General features: G+C 44.9%; 1 protein-coding gene across 1 annotated transcript in view; it reads right to left on the reverse strand.

Annotated features, from left to right (window-relative positions):
• MAN1A2 (mannosidase alpha class 1A member 2) overlaps window positions 1–21,401 on the reverse strand; it is a 209,700-nt gene that overhangs the window by 12,236 nt on the left and 176,063 nt on the right. The window contains exon 14 of the transcript XR_016394219.1: window positions 1,124–9,139. The gene's annotated coding sequence lies outside the window, so the exon portion shown is untranslated. The remainder of the gene's footprint in view (window positions 1–1,123; window positions 9,140–21,401) is intronic.

Raw genomic sequence — 21,401 nt, forward strand, 5'->3', positions numbered from 1 at the left:
CCCAGTGCCACGCCAGGCCAGCACAGCGCTTCCTCCCCAGGCCAGGCCCAGGGCTCAACGCTGCTTCAGCAAACCGGAGGTGAGCACGAGTGACACACACTGGCACACCCGTGCCCACACACACCACACTCCTCAGCCCTGCTGGGACGGGGGCAGAATGCAGCGGGCACGGCTAGGCAGGACCCTGGAGAATCTTGGTGGCTACATCGATCCTTAGTACTGGTCACTCTTGGTAGCCAAGGAAGAGGTACAAGGAAACATCCCCTTCCACTGAACGCAAAGGAAAATGGATAAAAACCATTTTCCATCTGTTTTTTGTACTTTGCCTCCTCTGATGGACACCAACACCTCACTAGGTCGTCTCAGGTGTTGCTGAATCTCCCTGTCAGTGCTGTTCTCACAGGGGCCGACCAGAAGCTGGCCCCAGCCATGGGGTCTCAGGTCTCTGTACCCTCCCGCCAATTCAAGACTGGTTGACCAAGAGTACCTGTTGCCCATCACCAGACAGTACTGCAGTGGTACATTGTGCTGGGTGAGGGTATGGTCTGTAGAGTCAGGCTGTCTGGAATCAAATCCCTAATCTACCACCTATTTACTCACTGTGTGACCTCAGACACGTTACTCGACCTTTCTGAGCCTTCATTTCCTCATCCCCCTGTTAACACGGGCATAATAATAAGGTCTATCTCATAGGATTGCTATCAGGATTAATTACTTAATACACACAGCTTACTGAGTAAATACTCAATACACGTTAGGAATTGCCATGATTGACTGGTTGGAAGACGACAGGCTCAAAGGCCCGTACTTCTCACAAGGACTGGCATTTTCAAGCAGCAGATGGTACCTGAGATCTCAGCACAAAGTTTCTGATAGGAGACTGTCAGCAGGAGGGGGAGATAATAAATCAACTCCCTCTTGATGTATTATCTACTTTACCAATTAGGCTTCCCTGGGAAGGTGCCCTGGGGATTTCCATAAACCCATAGAATAGATTCATGGAATTGAGTATTTCCAGTTACTAGTTAAGATAAGTTTTAACAAGTGTGAGATCAGGTCAGTTTTCAGGGGATCATCCCAATGGACGAGAGAGAACAGACGCCCAAGCTGGTTACTAATCTACCTCCACTGGCGTGGCCAATGCTGCTCGTGGGAATGTGGATGTCTCAGCCTTTCTTTTCTGGAAAGCCGCCTGGCAACACACGAAGAACAGTAAATGAGTTCATACCCTTTCACCTGGTAATTCCTCTTCCAGGCATCGACCTCAAGGAAATAAGCAGAGAGGTGCACAAAAATGTATATGTAAGTTTGTCCATCGCAGCGTTGTTTGCATTTTAAAATAAAATAGGAACAAATGTCAAATACTAGAGAAACAGTGAAAGGAGGTACATGCCTAAGACAGAATACTATATGGCCTTTAATAATCTCTTCAAGGACTATGTAACAGTGGCACGATGGCTGGTTTGCTCCTCTGTGAAAGAGGGTGACCACACTGAACTCACAGGCTCTCCCGAGCCTTAGCCCAGCGAGGCCCTGGGTCCAGCAGAGCGCAGGCCACCTGGTAAACACTCAAAGGGTGGGCTGCCATTACTGGGAGCTCCCACCAGCTGCCATGAGGTAAGGCCTAGCCTCCCATTTCAACAAGAAGAAACACAAAGCTCAGGGCCTGCAGGTTGGGACAAGGCTGTTCCAGCCTCAGAGGAAGTGGGTACAGGTGTGGCTCTCCCCGACACACCTCTCCCATCCTCACTGGCTAGCACGCACCCCATCTGTAGAGCCCCTTTCGACTCTCAGAGCACAGTCTGCATTATTGCTGCAGATCTCTCTGCAACCCATGAGTCCAGCTGGGCCAGCGTCATTCCAAGTGCCCAGCCTGAGAGAAACAAATTCAAATCCCGACACCACACCACTTCGTGGCTATGTGAACCTAGGCAAGCCAGCCTCGCGGGGCCTCCGATTTCGTTTCTCTGGCTTCCGCCTCTTCCTGGAGACGCTGCAAGGAGCAGATGTGGAAGTATCCTTTTCATCTGCACAATGCAGAGTCATGCTCTGAGTTGTGCTCTTCGGAGGAGGAAACTAAGGGTTGAAAAGGCTTAAAAAAAATCTTGCTCCAGGTCCTGGGAATAGGTGGACACAAAGTTGGGAAGCACCCAGCTCTTCCAAAGTCCTAACCTTCCTTTTCTTTTCTCTTCTCTTCCTTTCTTTTTCTTTCCTTTCCTTTCTTTTTTAACAGCTTTATGCAACATAATCCCCATGCCATAAAACTTATTCCTTTAAACTGTACAGTTCACTGGTTTTTAGTGTATTCACAGAGTTGTACCCCATCGATACAATCTAACTTTAGAACATTCTTCTCACCCGCCAGAAAAACCCTGTGCCCATCAGCAGTCATTCCCCATTTCCCCCCAAGTCCCTCTGCCCAGGGCAGCCACTAATCTACTTTCTGTCTCTATAGATCTGCCTAACCTGGGCATTTCGTATAACTGGAATTATACTACACGGTCTTTCAGGACTGGCTTCTTTCATTTGGCATGTTTGCAAGGTTTGTTTATGCTGAGCATGAATCAGCACTTCATTCCTTTTTATGACTGAATAATATTCCATTGTGTGGCTAGTTTGGTTATTCATTCATCAGTTCCTGGACATCGGATTGTATTCACTGCTTAACTATTATGAACAATGCCACTACGAACATTTGTGTACAAGTTCTGTGTGGACATGTTTTCAGTTTTCTTGGGCATATACCCAGGAGAGAAACTGCTGGGTCACCCTGCTCTTCTGTGCTGTTTCTCAGAACTTTTGACATAATGTGCATTTTCCAAACTTACTTGGCCAGGAAACCTTTTTTCCACAAAGCATCTCAGATGCCTTTGGCAAAGTCTGATTTAGCCCAACCCCCCTCATTTTGGGGAAACAGAAGCCCAGGAGGGTCCAGCACCCTGCCAAGATCACACAGGAAGTGAGAAGCGCAGCCACCGCAGAAACAGAAGAAACACGTGACCATCTGCATGGGAAAGGCAAACCAGGAGAAACAGGAGGAACCCCTTAAACATGAAAGATACTGAAGAAATCATAAAGGAAAAGAAAGATGAACGTGAAGTAGAGATGATACATTTATTAAGTACCTACCGTGCTCCACATAGCTTACATTAAGGTAGTTAATTCTCACAACAATTCCACAATGTAGCCCCATCCTACAGATGAAGAAACCGAGGCCAAGGAGTGTGGCCTAGTGTGAACAGGGCCATAGGGGCAGGGCCGGGACTACACCCATCAGTCTGCCCCTAGAACCTGAACTTAAACCATCACAGCATGCTTAATCACAGGGTGGATGCCTTTTTTACCCATCAAACTGGAAACACTCTGGAAAAGCTAACTCTCCATGTTGAAGAGGATGCAGGGAAAGAAGTGCTTTCACCTACTGCTGGCAGAATTCTCAACTGACACAATCTCTCTGGATAACCATTTGGCAATATGCAGCACCAGCCTTAAAAGTGCTGATGCCCTTTGATCCAGGACTCCCACTTCTAGCAATCTGTTCTGAGGAATAAGTACAGGTGAGGACACAGGACGTTCCAGGCAAAGTGGGATCCTGACCCCATTTCACAAAATGAGAAAATAGGGGCTCAGGAAGATGAGTAATTTGCCGAGGTATCTTGGGTCACTGAAGTTGAGGGGTTGCCATGCAGGGTCAGAAGCCCTGAGCCAAGCCTAGGGGTATGGCTGGCACCTCTCTTCCAGGGGCCGTGTACGGTTCCTGTTGGAACAATCCTAACCCTCCCAGAAGCAATGGACGGCACTGGCTGAGCCCTGAGAGGGCTGGTGGCAGGCATGGCAGGGGTGGGGGTGAAGGGAGAGCCCACAGATGGAGTTTAACACATTTCTTCCCGTATACCAGGCATATGTATGTATGTATGATTATTCTTATTTGCCCAAGGCTGCCAGTGGAGAAGCCACCAGCTCATCACTGAACACTCCACAGGCACCACTACACGGCAGTTCTGAGTCCACTGCCCGCTCCAGAGTTCTGGAGGTCAGGGTCCGTGGTTTGCTCCTATCTTGATCCCCAGCCCCTGGCCCAGGTGCTGTTTGGATCACCTGAGATCAAGGAAAGAAAATGTTAAATATTTAATAATTGTTAGTTATCCTTTGGTGACTCTTGCCCATCAGATCTGTTCTGCTGCAGGACAGTGGCATCAAGGACTGCCTGAGGAACGGGTCCTCACTGCAGAGTCCTGCGGACGGAGAGACAAGCCCTATGCCCGGAGGTATGTGACCTTGTTTCCAAATTATGTGACCTCTGGAAGTCAGCCTTCCCAAGCCTCAGGTTCCTTATCTATAAAATGGCTGCAATGATAGATTGGGTGGCCAAGAGGTATTCTTCGTAAGGCACCCTGGCTTCCTCCTGATTCTTGCATTTCAGGGCCTGTCACAGGTCAGAGGGTAGATACGTGGTTACACACAGGCCTTCCCAGTCCCTCAGATCACATACTGTTTCCCCTGGGACCCATGTCCTGAAGTCAGATGGCGCCGCGCGGTTCTGTGCCAGGACTGGGAACCGGTGGATGCTGAGCCACCATACCTCTGCCTGTCTATGAGCTCTCCATGCAGCAAGGCGGGCTCCCCCCAGCACAGCTGTGGCTGCTGTCCCATCCCGGCCTGCCTGAGCCCTGCAGTCAGCACCCTTCCGGGCTAACCAGGCAGATGGCTGGCCCTCTCCCTGGCCCTCTCCTGCCCCCGACCTCCCCCGCCCATTCTCCGTTCTGTCACCAAGGTGATGCTGGGCAGTGGTCTGTGAAAGCAGAAAGCAGGTGTCTGAGCTCCCGCAGGTCCATTAGTCGTTAAGTTGGAAGTGCCCTGGAGCCTGGAGCCTGAGGTGCAAGCAGACACCTGTGCACCCTGGGGAGGGCAGCTTCCTCGGAGCGGTCTTGGAGGCCTGCTTGTTTGTTGGCCTCCTCCCAGCCCCATGTGTGCTGGCCAGCCCAGCTCATTCAGAAGTGTCCGGCCAGCCCTGCAGGGGAGATCTGGCTGGGGAGACCTGACCCACAGCTCCTGCAGGGGCTTCCAGAGGCAGGGAATATGGTCGTCAGTGAGGCAGTCCTACAGCCCACTGCCCGTCCCCCAAAATTCTCCCCCACTCGCCAGCCACAGGATCGAGGATTCATTTTTTAACATATACAATGTTCCAGGCATCAGGCTAGACCTTTGGGAGACCAATTGCAGTCCCTGCCTCATGGAACTCACAGTCTAGTCGGGGCACCGACAAGCAAAAGGAAAAATCACAACTCAGCCTAAAAAAAGGCACGACAGGGTATGTGTAGGCTGCTTTGGGAACACGCGTGGGGTTGAAGCAGGAAGGCTTCCCAAAGGAGGGGACGGAGCCTTGGATCGAATGGGGGCTGTGCAAGGGCGGCGCTGTGGACTGTGAGGCTGCACCTTGGCTCATCCAGAGAATATCTTGGTTGATTGGTGATGTCTGTTACGGAGAGAGAATAATGGCAGCGCTTGTGCCAAATACTCACTGACCCTGTATTAGGCCTCAGCACGAGCAAGCTCATCAGATTCTTTCTAAGGAGCTGACAAGCGGAACTCAGATTATTTTGATTATAGCAGACGCTTATGGATTATTTCTTATATGTCAGGCATAACCCTAGATGATTTCACGGCAACCCTCTGAGGTAAGAACTATTTTTATCTCTATTTTCTAGATGAGGAAATGGAAATCTGGAGAGGTTAAACAACTTGCCCCAAACCGCAAGTCATCAAATGTCAGTGCTGGGAGGAACCTCAGTGATCACTGGTTGAAAGCCCTTCTTTTACAAATGAGGAAAAGGAAGGCCTGGAAGAGACGTGCTTTGTGCCAGGTCATTCAGAGCCGGAAGGATGAGGAAGGTCCCCATGTCCAGCCAGCTCGAGGGTGGGCTGTGGGCAGCCAGGGCCTGTGGAGGAGAGCCAGGCGCTATTTAGAGTGGGACAGTGAGTCAAAGACCACTAACTGCCCCAAGCATCCATGCCTCCTTTTCCATTTGAATAATAAACCTCGCTGCATTTCAGCAGGGCACGAGGCTGCTGCACTAGAAACTACATTTCCCAGGAGCCACTGTGGGATGCGTGACCACGTGACAGCTTAGGCTGCGAGATGTCAACAAAAACAACTCTAAGTCACTTCCCTAAAGACCAGCTGCACGCCCTCTGTCCCCTTCCTGCTGTCTGGAGAAATGGTGACACATGGGGCAGTTGCCTTGGACACATCAGGTGTGGAGTGTAGCAGGGCTGCCCCACTACTGGTCCCTGGATGGCCTCTGGGCCTACTCAGGAGAAAAGAGAGTCCTTGAGGGTCTCATGCAGGTGATGAGATATGCATCTCGGTAGGGGTCTGTGCCACTTCTGCCCTGAACTAGCTCCCTGCCTCAACCCAACCACAGGAGACCTGGAAATCTAATCCTACCACGTGCCTAGAAGGTGGAGAGCCTTTGGAGAGTAGCAGTAGTGAGGACCACGGCCTACTCTACAGTTCTGCCTGGGCTGGTTCTGAGAAGGGCTGCCCTTGACTCCATGAAGTCCAAAAGCCACAGTGTCTAGAGCCACGGCTCACAGACTGGCCCACAGACCAGCGTGGGAGAGGAAAGGCCTCCTGTGTTCCCTGGGCCATGTACCCTAGCGTGCCCAGAAGCTCCAGATGAGCGCAGAGCTGTGTACCATCACCCCTCCTCCCCACGCCTTCCCAGCACCCAACCAGGGCCTGACCCAGAGCAGACGCTCAACTCAGGTGATGGATGGATGGATGAAAGGAGGCTGAGTGGCAAGGTGACAAGTAAAGGAACAAAGGGCTTAAGCCTCCCTCCAACGGTGGGCCTACCTGGGGCTTGTCTGCTTCCTTCCTGAGTCCAGATGCAGCTAAATTTGCTCCTAGGGTTTCTTAGTGGTGCCTGAGTATTAGACTGATATGATTCAATTCCACAGGCACTGATGGAGCATCTTTCAAATGCCCGGCCCTTTTCTGGGCTCTTCTTGGGCAACGGGAATGGATCAAGCACAGCCCCTGCTCCTCTTGGCCTGGAAGGACTAAGAGACGGTTCCGAGGAAGGAACCGCCCAGGGTGAAACAGCCTAAGCGGGATAAGACAGGAAGCAAGCCTGTGCTTCAGGAGCACTGAGGAAAGAGCAGTGACTTCTGCCGCCTGGAGGTGAGGGGAGGGGAGGGAGCTGGGAGGACGTCCTGAAGCGGTGACAGGTGAGCAAGGCCCTGAATGATGGGTGGTCCATAAGGGTTCGGGAAGGGAGGGATGCAGGTAGAGGGACCTTCCTGAGCGAAGCAGGAGGGCAGGCGCGTGAATGCCAGGCTCTGGGTCCCATAGGCAGAGCAAAGAGGGCTGATCACCTCTCATTTCCAGCCTGGTGAGAGCTGACCCTCCCTGCTGCCTTGAAGCGGAAGACCTGGGCAGACCTCGCTGTTTACCTTGGAGACAGGTATCTCTCTGGGCCTCAGGTCCTTCCTTGTGAATGAGGGCCCCAAGCCGCCACAGGAGGAAGCTGCACGTGGGAGGCGTGTCTTTTGTCTCTGGGGGCTCTAGTGCCAGGTTCTCTCTACCCAAAGGGACTCTGGCACCTGTGGGGCCAGCTGGCTGGCTGGTTCCCTGAGGTCTCAGCCCTGGGGCCTGGGGTTCCCCGTTCTCTCTAAAGGTGAAATGGTGACATCAGCCAGGGCCCTGTGAACATCTCCCACTGGCTCTTCCTCCTCTTCCCAGGCGCTGATGACAGAAACGTGCCCTGACAGCTGTGGGGAGAAAGGGCCTTTGATGGAGGGGGGCTGGGAGAGGCTCGGCTTTATTTGTTGACTATAAAAATGTCAGCTCCTTTGGGCAGCTTCTTGAATCAATATTTGCTGTTCTGAGGCTGAGTTCAAATGCTCAGTAATCCACTCGGCTTGCCTTCTTCCTCCCTCACCTGGGTGAGGACTCATCCACAAATATTTGGCAGGGCCCCTTACTGCCCAGGATGGGGAGCCTGTTCCCTGCCTTCCCACCCCATCCCTCAGAGGGGCTGCCCTGAGAGCTCTGTGGCCAAAAGGTAGCTCCCTAGAAAGGAGGGTTCCAGGAGAAAGGATTTCTGAGTTTCATTTTGTCCATCTGAAAAATGGGCAGAATAATGACTCCTCCTGCCCGGGGTGCCGTAAGTTCGAATCAAAGAAGGGATGTGCAAGGGTTTCATCAGTTGTCAAGCTGGGCAGCACAACAACCGTAATGACGACGACGATGATGATGACGACGATGGGGAAAGCCACCCGCTGAAGCTTTCCAGGTGTTACTGTGGGGCAAGTTATCCTGTAGCCCAGTCTTGTGGCAGTGATCTGAGAGCAAACAGATTCTGGGACACTTTTCCTTGGGAACCTCCACACCAACTGGTAGTTCTCAACCTCCCGCAGCTGCCCACTTGAGGTCTCTTTCTGGTAAGGGGCCAGAGGAATGTTGGTGGAGAAACATGGGACTCTGAAGGTAGATGGATCCTGATTCCCCACTTAGTGCTGTGTGCCTTTTGGCCAGTTACTTAACCTCTCTGAATCTCAGGTCCTCCTCTGCAAGGTGGAACAAAGCTTACCCGGCAGAGTTAAGTGGGGCTCAGAGACAGTGCACATAAAAATACCCAGCAGGGCACCTGGCACCTAGTGGGTGCATCATAAGCGCTCCTTCTCCTGTTCCACAGTTGGCGTCTCCCAGTCTAACACAATTCTCCCCCTCGCACATGGAATTTGTACTGGAAAACACTGTCCCGGACATCAGCCTGAACAACACCATCCTGAGAAACTGTGAGGCTTCTTAGCAGGCACATAAGCTCTCATTATACAGACTGCTTCCAAGTTCCTCTGTCCCCTGCCTTTGTTTAGCTTCTGAATTGGCTTGGCTGCCAGAGTTGGCAAGCAGCTTGATACCCGCAAGGCACAAGGGCAGGTGGAAGCCTGGTGTTTGATGCCAAGGGTGGCCTCGGGGTGAGGGCCACACAGCACCAGTCTGGGGCTCATAAGCATCACTGCAGATGGACGCAGGGTCCCCCAGACTCTCCGTACCTACCGCCGTTTGCCATGAAGTTCTGACGAGATGGCCATACCTTTGAGGAGGCATCATGGGGAAAAGTCTCATGTGCTAGAGGGAATAAAAAATTGTACCATTACTCCAGAAAACTGGAAGTTTCTTTAAAAGTTAAACACATATTTACCCTAATTTGATTTTATAGGGAACAACAACAAAACCACACTCCTGCATTTGGGACGTATTTTTAAATGTATCTTTTAAAATTGAAGTTATAAAGGTAAATGGTTGAAGAGTCAAATAATTCAGCATGATAAAAACGAATTGTCTTCAATTCCCCATTTCCCTTTACCAAGAGGGTTATCATTTTTCAATTCTATTAGTTGTTTCTTTTAGTTTTTTTTTTCAGGTTTTCAGATTTTTCAGGCTAATTGTTTCTCATCAGGAGATGAGAATTTAGGTCTCTTTAACCACCACTACTACACATACTGGTATCTCTTCCCCCACCATCCTTCCGGTGCAGCTATATCTCAAATTTTGTTGGATATTTAGTGTTCATAATGCTATGACTGAGCCATGTGCTATACGAGTATTATTTTCCCTTCCTTGTACTACTTTTAGTTTTTGTTGAAGTTTCTTGTTGAGTCATTTGTTCAGTTTTAATCTTAGGCTAGGTCCTCCAAAAAGCAGAGTCTGCTCTAGGGATTAAAGTGCATAAACCTCCTTTGGGAGATGCAAATCCAGGTGGGTGAGGATAAGGGGAAAGGAAGGGAGGCAAGGAAAGATGGGAAGCAATGCAAAGTGGTATGCTGTCAGGCTTGGCAACAAAAGAGCCACTAAGAGACAGAGCAGGTTGCTCAGCAGGTATGTTCACTTGCACCTGCCATTTCTCCAGATGAGCCATGCCCAGTGACTCTATGGAAAAGAAGAAGAGAGAATTTATCTGTCTGGCTCCTTCTTCTCTCTGGTTTCTCATTTGGTAAAATTCACCCCCTGTGAATTTATTCCCTTGTACTTCCAGATTGCATTATGCAGTTCCGTAGTGGGCTGCCCACTTGGGATACCAGATCCCACACCCTGTGGTGTAGTGTTTCATCACTGGAAGTAATGGAAGGAGACGAACTCTGGGAACTGGCTAGTTGGCCCAGTGGCGGGAATAGCCAGAAGAGGCTCACAGAGTTTGTGTCTGATACAGTTTTCCATATACTTATTACTAAATGTAAGCCCAGCTCTCATCTGTCCATCTAAAAGTCCCTTGAACAGCCAAACCCATCAGGGTTTCTATCAATTTCCACTTCCTGGAGCTCTGCCTCTGGATCCTCCTGACCTGTCTGGGACTGGCTGCTAGCTATACCTGTTGCACAACTATTGTCCTAAAATCTCCTTTCACCATAATTTGGAGACTTTCTTCCTCCCTTTCTCAAGTTGGAACTCCTGTTTCCTGAATCTCAGGTTTTCTTCTTTCTTGGTTTACACTTTTGTTTTGGTAGAGGACTGCCTAAGAAATGGGGCCTAGTATGCATACGGTGCCTACTAGTTCAATTTTGGCCTTGCTGTGAAGCCTCAGCCTTAAAAAGGCCAAAGACAGCAATAGAGACACAGACGTAGAGAATGGACTTGAGGACACGGGGAGGGGGAAGGGTAAGCTGGGACAAAGTGAGAGAGTGGCATGGACATATATACACTACCAAATGTAAAATAAGATAGCTAGTGGGAAGCAGCCGCATAGCACAGGGAGATCAGCTCGGTGTTTTGTGACCATCTAGAGGGGTGGGATAGGGAGGGTGGGAGGGAGATGCAAGAGGGAGGAGATATGGGGATATATGTATATGTATAGCTGATTCACTTTGTTATACAGCAGAAACTAACACACCACTGTAAAGCAATTATACTCCAATAATAATGTTAAAAAAAAAAAAAAGGCCAAAGAGCCAAATGCATACTTCAGCATAATTTCTTGCATTCATGAGTTTGTAATAATCAATAATCATGCGACCTTGAGAGTAACTACCATATATAATTAGTGCAAAAATGTCAGCAATATAAGTCATGCCACCCAAATTACTGTTAATATTAGAATATTCATCTTCAAATATAAGTAATCATTTTTGATGTATTTTGGAGAGAGAACCTCCTTGTGTGTTAATTCTACACATTAGTTGAATATAAATATTATTGCAAAATTGAAATACTACCATAATTAATGGATAATTTTGCGTACAATAACAATTACTTAAAAAATTCAAATAGGGAATTCCCTGGCGGTCCAGTGGTTAGGACTCTGCGTTTTCACTGCCGAGGGCCCAGGTTCAATGGTGGGGGAACTAAGATCCTGCAAGCTGTGTGCGGCATGGCCAAAAAAAAAATTCAAATAGTTAAAGATATAGGAAACAGATTGTCAATTGATATGAAGTGTAAGAAAGAGTGGGTTAGAAAAATAACTATAGGGAGAAATTTCTGAACCAAAAATGCTAATAAAAAGCTAAATACTATAGAAAAGAATAATAGAGTTTACATTATAGCATGACTCGAATGATTATAGAATGGTTTGATATACTAGCATTCACAAAACTAACAAATTTCAAGAACTATTTTTAGCTTTGTGTCACTTAATTCCATTTAGGCCAAAGATATTTCAGTAAAATTTGTCACAGCTTGTGAGGATGTAATTTGTCCCCTCAACATTCCATAAGAAAGAGAAAAACTCCAAAACCATGTACAACATCATCTATGATAAACCATCATCTGTCTAAATACAGTATATAAATAATGTATAAAAAAGAAAATTTTCAGGAAAAAAAATGAGGTAAACAAAACATATTTTCTTCTCACTGATCAGATTTCAAAGTAATAGACATCACAAGGGTGCTTTAAGATAGTTTTTCATAGTTTTGAGTCCTAGGAGGTTAAAAACGTAAACAATATACTCGATAAAAGAACTGAATAGAATGCCATTAATTTTCAGTAATTAAAGATGATGTATTTTTGAGATTTGTTCAAGCTATGAATTCCAGGTCAAAAAAAAAACAACTATGATATTAGAAAACTTACTCCTAATATCTGCTATGCAGAAAAGGCAATATTATCAGTAATATTTCTGATATACGCTTACTTTTGATTAGTATTTCCATGGTGTACCTGAATCCATTTTATTGTTTTTAACATTTCTTATCCTTATATTTCAACTGAATCCCTTGACAGCATCATATAACTTAGTTTTTTGTTTTTTACTCCTTGCTGACAATATTTGCTTTTACTTGCAGCATTTAGTTCATTTATATTTAATGTAATTGTTGAGGCATTTGGATTTAAATATCTCATCATTTGTGTTTTGTCTCACCTGATCTATGTGCCTTTTCCTCTCCTGTCTTCTATTAAGTTAATAAAGATTTTTTATTCATTATTTCTTTCTTCCACTCCATTAGCTTTTATTTTTCTTTTCATGATTACCCTTTGAATTTACAACAGGTGTCTTTGACTTATTAAAGTCTACCATAAATTAGTACTTTACTAATTCCCACATATGGTATAATATTGTGATATAATAAGAGAGATAAATTTTGGTCTTCATCCCCAGCTCCTGGTCGGTGCTCCTAAAACTCTTTATAATTTCCTAAGTGATAAAGGTGCTAGGAACATCTTTTGTCCTAATATTTGGTCTTTGATTTTGGTTCCTGACAGAGATTTCCTAAACCCCTTGGAATTTCCTGGGTGATAGGAGCATCTTTTGTTCTAATGAGGTGACTCTTGGTGGGCTCCTGGATAGCTTCAGGATGGAGGCTGGTCACCAGAAAGACCAACCAATGATTAGAAGCTTGGAAATTTCAGCCCCAATTCCCTTCTCCAGGGAGAAAAGAGGGGCTGGAGATTGAGTTTATAATCAATTATGCCTACATGATGAAGCATCCATAGAAATCTACATGGTTCAGAGAGCTTCCAGGTTGGTGAAGACATTTATGTGCTGGGAGGGTGACATACCCCAACTCCACAGAGACAGAAGCTCCTGCTCTCAGGGCCCTTCTGGACCTCTTCATGTATCTCTTCATCTGGCTATTCATCTGTATCCTTTGTCATATCCTTTATTATGTAATAAACAGGTAAACATAAGTGTCCTCCTGAGTTCTGTGAGCTCTTATAGCAAATTATTGAACCTGAGGACAGGGTCTTGGGAACTCTTCATTTGTGGCCAAGTCAGACAGACATGTGGGTAACCTGGGGACCCACAGTTGTGATTGGCATATGCAGTGGGGACAGTCTTGTGGGGCTGAGCCCTTAACCTGTGGAGTCTGATGCTAACTCCATGTAGATAGAATGAGAACAGAATCAAGTTGTAGGACACCCAGCTGGCATTGGAGAATTGGTTGGTGTGAAAAAAAATCCACACGTTTGGTGACCTGCAGTATTGGTGTGAGTAGTAGTAGTAAAAGGAAACTGGTGTTTTTTTCCTTTTCATAAGATAAGGACTTAAACATTTTAATTCCCTCTACCTCCTCTTGCTTTTTGTAGTTTAAATATACATGTATTTCCAGCCCAACAAGAAATGACTGCTGTTTCATACAGTCAATATTCATTCAGATTTACCCATTTATGTACCCTGACCATTACTCTCCATTCCTCCTGCATTCCCAGGCTTCCATATGGGATAATTTTTCTTTTTCCTAAAGAAACATTTGTTTTAGTACAGCGGCAAATTCTCCCAGGCTTTGTCCCCCAGAAAATGTCTTTATCTCATATTAATTTGTGAAGGATACTCTAGGTTTCCAGTTATTTTCTCTTCAACACTTTACCAATATCATGCCAGTATCTCCTGTCTTCCATGGCTTTTGTTGAAAAGTCGGCTATTGGTATTTTTGTTGCTCCTTTGAAGATGTATTTTTTTTTCCTCTGACTGCTTTTGTCTTTGATTTTTGGAATTTTCATTCTGATGTATCTATTCTTTGTATCTATGCTACTTGGATTTCATAGACCTTTTAAATCTGTTGTCTGAATTTTAGAAAATTCTTGGCTAGTGGCTCTTAAAATATTGCTTCTGTTCCATTCTCTTTCTTCTCTCCTTCTGAGACTCTAGTTGCATTTATATTAGAACTTTCACTATTTCACATATATCTCACACTCTTCTTTATGTTTTCCATCTTTTTTTCCCTCACTCTTTGCACTTCACTATGGATCTGTTCTATTAACCTGTCTTCCTAGTCATGACTTCTCTCTTCTGCTGTATTTAATCTGCAGTTAATCTGTGTAATGCTTAGTTTCAATTATTTTATTTTTTACTCCTGTAACTTCCATTTGACTCTTTATTTTTTTATTGGAATATAGTTACTTTACACTGCTGTGTCAGTTTCTGCTGTACAGCAAAGTCAATCAGCTATACGTAAATATATATCCCCTCTTTTTTGGATTTCCTTCCCATTTAGGTCACCACAGAGCACCATCCATTTGACTGTTTTTATAGGTTCCAGTTCTCTGGTAAAATTCTCCATATTGTCATCTTTTCTTAAAAATATTAATCAATTATTTTAAAAATCATGTCTGATAAACTCCAATACCTGGATCATCTGTGAGACTGTTTATATTGTAAGTTTTTTTTTCTCTTGGATTTTAGTTACATGGTTCTATTTTCTATCTTGCCTGGTATTGAATGGTGACTGTTATGTGTAAAAAACTGTAGAGCAGATTTGAGGCTCTGGATGATGTTATATTCCTCTGGAGGGGAGTTAATTTTGGTTTCTGATAGAGTTAGAGGAAGGACAGGTTATATTAATCCAGTGTGGGGTTATACTGCTTCAAGGTTGGGTTTCAGTCTTCTGTGAGTACCATCTATTTCTGGTTTACCCTGGCTCCCAGAGTCAGGCTCTTGGGGGTCCTAATGGGAAATCTGGGGTGTTTATTAGGGCCTGTTCTTGGTAATCCCAGGACTCACACCTTCTTTTCCTCAGCTGTTTTAGACTACGGAAAGCTCTGTTCAGCTCCCTAGCTTCTCAGTTCTGTGCTGCTCCTAAACTGGCAAATGCGCAAATGTCTCCAAAGAAAAGCACTGCAGAATACAGGCTTCATCTCAATGCATCTTTCTTCTCTCAGAAATATGGCCACTCAAGTCCAAGGTACCTTGTATCTAGCTCTCTGATGCCTTCAAAGAGATGCATTTTTGTATTTTGTCTAGCTTTTATACTTTTCCTTGGTGGGAGAGTTGATCTGCAACAAAACACCCCACCATTACTGGAAGTATAAATTTTCATAATGTTATTCAGTGTGCTACTTCTGTAACCTGTACTTCAGTCATTTAGATAAGCAGAACCGAGCAGAAGAATTTGTTTTTTAGAGATTGTCACCACAATGGATTAATGATGAATGCTTGCCAAGGAGTAAAACCAGGGAGTGGGGGTAGGAAAGGGCAGTCTCACCAAGAGAATGGTGAAACTGATAGAAGACTTATTCACAGAACAGAAAACCAATCTTTAGACTGACAATAGAAAAATCAAAGTGAAGAAACTACAAGCAAAAAATGTCGTGTACATCCTTAAGTTGTGTATTAAGAGTTATAACAGTATGTTTGAACAGAGTTCCAGGCTGAAGCAAAAAGATAGTGGGCCATTTTCATCATTCTTCTTCTGTAAAAGAGAAACTACGTGACTTTGAAATTGATCTGCCATTTACTGATACGAGATGGTCAAACAAGTTGGAACTGCAGCTATTACATATTAAAAATGACTTGACTTTTTAAAATGGCTTAATATTGTGTGTCAGGTAATAATACTAAGTTGGTGGGATTTGCTAACACCCAAAGGTTAGTTGCAAAGAAATAATTCATTTGCTGGAATCTGCCGGAAAATAATCAAAATAATGGACCTTGAGAGGGCAGCCTTTTCTTAAATTATATCTGTTGAAATCCTCTTTTCATCCTTCTCTAGAAAGATGCTGAAATTGATGTGCATGCAATAAAATCTTAGATCCAGATGAAAAAAATTTTTAACAACTTCAAAACTCCATCATCTTTGCTTACCTTTATTTTATTATTATTTTTTATTTTTTGGCCATGTCACGCAGCTTGTGGGATCTTAGTTCCCTGACCAGGGATCAAACCCTGGGCTCTGGCAGTGAGAGCATCGCGTCCTAACCACTGGACTGCCAGGGAATTCCCCAGATGAAAAGTTATAGAAGATTCTGAAACCCAGTTATGTTCCTTCATTTCCATAGTTGATTATCCCAGGTTTAAAGAAATACAAATTTAAGTGAGAACAAAAATCTGAAGTTTCCTTATGAAAATATCCCAACAGTACAAAACTTCAGTTTGCAGGACTGCTTCAGTCAAATGACATTTCATCAGCAACCAGATTTTCAAGTAGGACTTGAAATAAGCAGTACCTTAGTTACAACAGAGAAAAGAAAAGCTTAATATGTTGGGAGGAGCATCATTACCATCAGGGGTACCTTGTGCTGGCGAGGAGACAATAAAAATAGCTGCTCTTCTAAGAAACCTCAGTTGAAAGTGAGCATCTGTTTGTATGACATATATAATGATCATAGGAGTAATCTAGCATCTTGATATGCTGACAAAATATCGTTCCTGCATTATAAAGCAAAACTTTAAAACTTGACCTCTAAAACGTTTAATAATAAAATTATATTACTAAGTAAACTCTAAAAATAAAATTTCTGGCTTAGTCATGTGTCTCAGGAGTTCATTCAATAATGGGGATTTTTGACTTCAGCCAATTACCAATTTTAGCTTGCTATTCTTCAGCATCTCTTATTAGGTGGTAAATTTGTAAGACCTTGCTTGTCTGAAAATGTCTTTATTTTAAGCCTCTTGCTTGATAGTTTAACCAAATATAAAATTCTGGGTTGGAAATAATTTTCTCACAGAATATTGAAAGTAATGTTCTATATGTTCTTGTTTCTGGGGTTACTACTGAGAAATCTAAACCTATTCTGTTTCTGATCCTTTTTATCTGACTTTTATCCAACTGACCCTCTTTAGAAGCTCTTCAGATTTTTCTTTGTTCACAGTGTTCAGAAATGTCACAGTTTCACATATGTAGTCTATTTTCATCTTTTGTGATGGGCACTCAGAATCCTTTCAATGCATAAGTTCATGTTTTTTAGTTTGAAGAAATTATCGTTATTTCTTTGATGATTTTTCTCCTCTATTTCCTCTCTCAGGAACTGCTATTAGTTGGATGTTGTGCCCCACCCCCACCCCCACCCTGCAGGAATTGCCTTCTGCCTCTTGAACTGAGAAATCTGTTAAAACCTAAATGCCAGGTTTTATATTTATCTAAAAATGTTCCTTCTTTGTTGGAAAAACACACAAACCGAAGAAGAAAGACTAGTGGGTGGGGCTGGCTGGAAATATCGGCTGGAGTTGGCCAGTTTCCCTTCCACTGCTCCCTCTTCCCACCAAAACAAGCTCTCACACCTGACGGCAGAAAGAGTTGGTTCCACACCAGACAAGCTGGTTTCCATTCTCAGCTTTGCCACTTACCATTGAGTGATCCTGGGCAAGCCACATCAATTTCTATGTTGGTGTCTCCTCACCAGTAAGAGGAAATGTGGGAAATAATAACGCGTCCAGCCTAATAAAATAATATCTCCTCACATGGTGAAGTGTGAAGGACTTGTGAAAGCAGGGTTTTTGATGTCATCCAAGCTTTGTTCAAGAGGGAGGAAATCTTACTGCGATAACATTAGAGCTGGTAGTTTTAAGATACTGTGTGTGCGTGTGTGTTTCTCTCTCCTCCAGTGTTTTTCTAGTTTCTGAGAGAGCAGAGTCTCAGATGACCATTCCAGAGACAGGGTTTCAATGTGACAATTTGACAACCTCCTCCCTCAACAGCAGGATTAGAAGGCCCAGGCTGCCTAGAGCACTAACGATGTCACTTGTAAGTGAAAAAGGGTCAGCTTCTCACAGTTCCGGAGGCCTTGACGTTGAGCTCAGAATTCAGGTCTGGTTTTGGCACAAGGGCTTATGTGTCCCTGTTTGAGATCAGAGGCCCGAGGCTGTCATTCTGACTTTAAGGGCATGGCCATTTGGGGCTTTATCTTAGGATAACTGACATGTCTTTTTCATCTCCCCCGCCCACCCTGCCTATCCCTGCTGTCGCTGCCAGAGCCTCAGCTCGGGCCCTCATCATTCCCAGCCTAGATGATGGTGAAGCTTCCTGATGGTCATTTCTGCTTCCTGTCTCGCCCCTTAGTCCACACTCCATGGTCCAGGCAGTCTCATCTTTCTAAAGCACAAGTCTGATGAGTCACTCTCTTATGTTCAACCCCTCAATGGGGGCACTTAACTTTTCCATGCCCTTAATCATTTAGTCTTGCCTGGCATTAATAGCCTATCACGGTTTTATTTTAACCTGACAATTTCTGGTTTTCTCCATTTTTGCCTTTAAAAAAAATTCATCGGGCTTCCCTGGTGGCGCAGTGGTTAGGAATCCGCCTGCCAATGCAGGGGACGCGGGTTCGAGCCCTGGTCCTGGAGGATCCCACATGCCGCGGAGCAGCTGGGCCCGTGTGCCACAACTGCTGAGCCTGCGCTCTAGAGCCCGTGCTCTGTAGCAAGAGTAGCCACCGCAATGAAGAGTAGCCACCACAGTGAAGAGTAGCCCCTGCTCACCGCAACTAGGGAAAGCCCACACACAGCAACAAAGACCCGACGCATTAAAAAACTAAATAAATTAAAAAAAAAATGCATCAAGTTATTTCCTTTGTTTCTTTTTTTCTCTCTCTTTACACATTTGGAATGTTTGTGTGCTATTTCTGGTCTTTCAGTGGTTACCTTCAAAGTTTACCACACATATTTAACCTAAAGTCTTAAGGTTGAACTACATCTTCCTTCCTCTCCTAGAATTCACCTCTCTTCCTCCCTCTCCGAACTCACACCGTGCTGTTTAGAATATTTTTTAACTCAGCAAAGACATTTTTGAGTTTATTGATATAGTTGTCACTTATTTGCTTCCCATTTTGCCTGGTACATCATACCATCCTGTTGACATCACTTTCTTCCTTGAATTTTACTCTTTAGAATAGTTCTCCTGGTGGTAAACACTCTCAATTTTGTTTCCTATATATAATTTGCCCTTATTCTTTTTTTTTTTTTTTTTTTGCAGTACGCGGGCCTCTCACTGCTGTGGCCTCTCCCGTTGCGGAGCACAGGCTCCGGACGCGCAGGTTCAGCAGCCATGGCTCACGGGCCTAGCCGCTCCGCGGTATGTGGGATCTTCCCGGACCGGGGCACGAACCCGTGTCCCCTGCATCGGCAGGCGGACTCTCAACCACTGCACCACCAGGGAAGCCCTGCCCTTATTCTTGAACAATACTTTTCGAGTAGTACATAAATCCAAGTTGACAGCTATTTTCACTCAACCCTTCATGGTCCAAGTTCTGGCTTCTATTGTTCTGTTGAGAAGCTAGCGTCATTCTAACTGGCCTTTTCAAGTGATCTGTCTTCTCTTTCTGGCTGCTTTCAAGGTCTTCTCCCCATCTTGGATGTTTTGTCATTTCACTACAGTATGTCTAGACATGGATCTCTTTTTATTTATCCTGCTCCCTGAAGTTCAGATACAAGTATCCCAACTGCCTGCTCTGTATCTCCACTCAGCTATCTAACAGCATTTTACACTTGCCACGACCAAACTTAAGCCCCGGAAGTCCCCCGCCCCGGCATTACTCCTCTTGCTATTTCCCTATATCAGAAAGGTCAACTCTATTTTTGTTTCTCAAATTGAAAAGACTTCACAAGTCCTCCTGGCTTCCCCTTTTGACATTTTACAGTTTATTCTCAACCCCATAGTCATAAGCATCTCTTAAAAACACAAATCAGATCATCTGAGTGCCTATCCAAATCCTCCAGTGGCTTCCCATCACCCTTAGAACATGATCCAAACTCCTGGTGTTGGCCCTTCCAGACCTGGTCCCTGCTTGCCTCTCCATCCTCATTCCCTTGCTATTCTTCTGCTCATTCATGATGCTCCTGCCATCTGGCACTCGAACATGTTTCTACCTCTGCCGTTCCCTCTGCCTGGAGTACTCCTTCCCCAGCGCTCCCAGGCTTGTCTGCCACTTCATTCAGGTCTTTGCTCAAAAGTCCCCACCTCAGAAAAGCCTTCTCTAACACTGTATTTGAGATGGAATACACATGCCTATCCCATTTGTACTATTTGTCTCCTCCACCCTGTTTTAATTTACAACACTCATCGTCACTGACATTATGATATATTTATTTATTCACTTATTAGTATCTGTTACCCATCCCTTCCCTACTGGAATGTACACAACTTGTTAGGCCTTTATCTGTGTTACTCATTGCTAAATCCCTGGTCTAGAATGGTGCCTGGGACATAAATATTTGGTGAATCCCTGGATGAATGATTAAATGAATGGACTTGGCTGGGAAGAGAAAAAGAGGATAGGACAGATAGAAGAGTGTGCAGAATTGAGGAGGGCTGTTTTAACTGTCTAAGGCCAACTTCTTCAGAATTTCCAGCCACGTGGTTTTACTCTCTCTGCCCACAGCATGTCATGCCTTTTTATGGCATGTAATTCACCTTGTAGTTCGGATATATTTAGACTGTGACCTTCTTGAGAACAGGGACCGTATCTTATTCACCTCCACACCCCTGGTGCCTAGCCTAGTACCTGCCATATAACAGATGCTCACTCAATGTTTGCTCAGTTGAATTAAACCCATATTGACTCAGCTAACTCTAATTAAAACAGTCTTTAGCCTAATTGTTAGCTGAGTCACTTTTGCCTAAAAACCCAGATTTAAATTTTACTGACAAAAAGCCTAGCTGGAATGAAGCCCTTTCCAGGGCAATTTTCCTGATTCAAAGCAACCTGAGAACAAAGTTGAAATGACAATATAGTGATAGGTCCTTAAGGGTAGGGACTAAATATAACGAATCTTTGTAAACACTCCAGTAACTTGGCACTAATGATTACTGAATGTGCTTTGTAAATAAACAAAAATTGCATGAATGAATTTTTAAAAGAGCCCTCCTCCCTCTCCCATTTTCTTTCTTTTTTTGGTTTCCTAATTTGCAAATTATCTTCAAGGACAGTATCTAGGACCCATTAAAGCTAGATTAAAAAAAATATTCTAGCTTATTTTAGGAGGAGGCTGGTGGTTCTCAAGCCCAAGAAGGAGAAAGCTATGGGAAGCTCAGTCTGCGGCTAACGTGTGCAGGGTGGTTTTGCCCTTTGCATCCTCTGCTCTCCTGATATTGCTGGGAAACCAGGAAGCATGTCAACTGAGGTCCCTTCTGGCATCTCCTGGGTCCTGGAGAGGCCAAGGAGGACCCTGCCTCTCGGTTCTTACTTTTTTTTTTTTTTTTTTTGGCGGTACGCGGGCCTCTCACTGCTATGGCCTCTCCCGCTG

The sequence above is a fragment of the Delphinapterus leucas genome, chromosome 1, assembly GCF_059928025.1.
Source record: "Delphinapterus leucas isolate spDelLeu-1000000601 "Yukka" chromosome 1, BTC_Dleu_Yukka2, whole genome shotgun sequence".
NCBI classification, from domain to species: domain Eukaryota; kingdom Metazoa; phylum Chordata; class Mammalia; order Artiodactyla; family Monodontidae; genus Delphinapterus; species Delphinapterus leucas.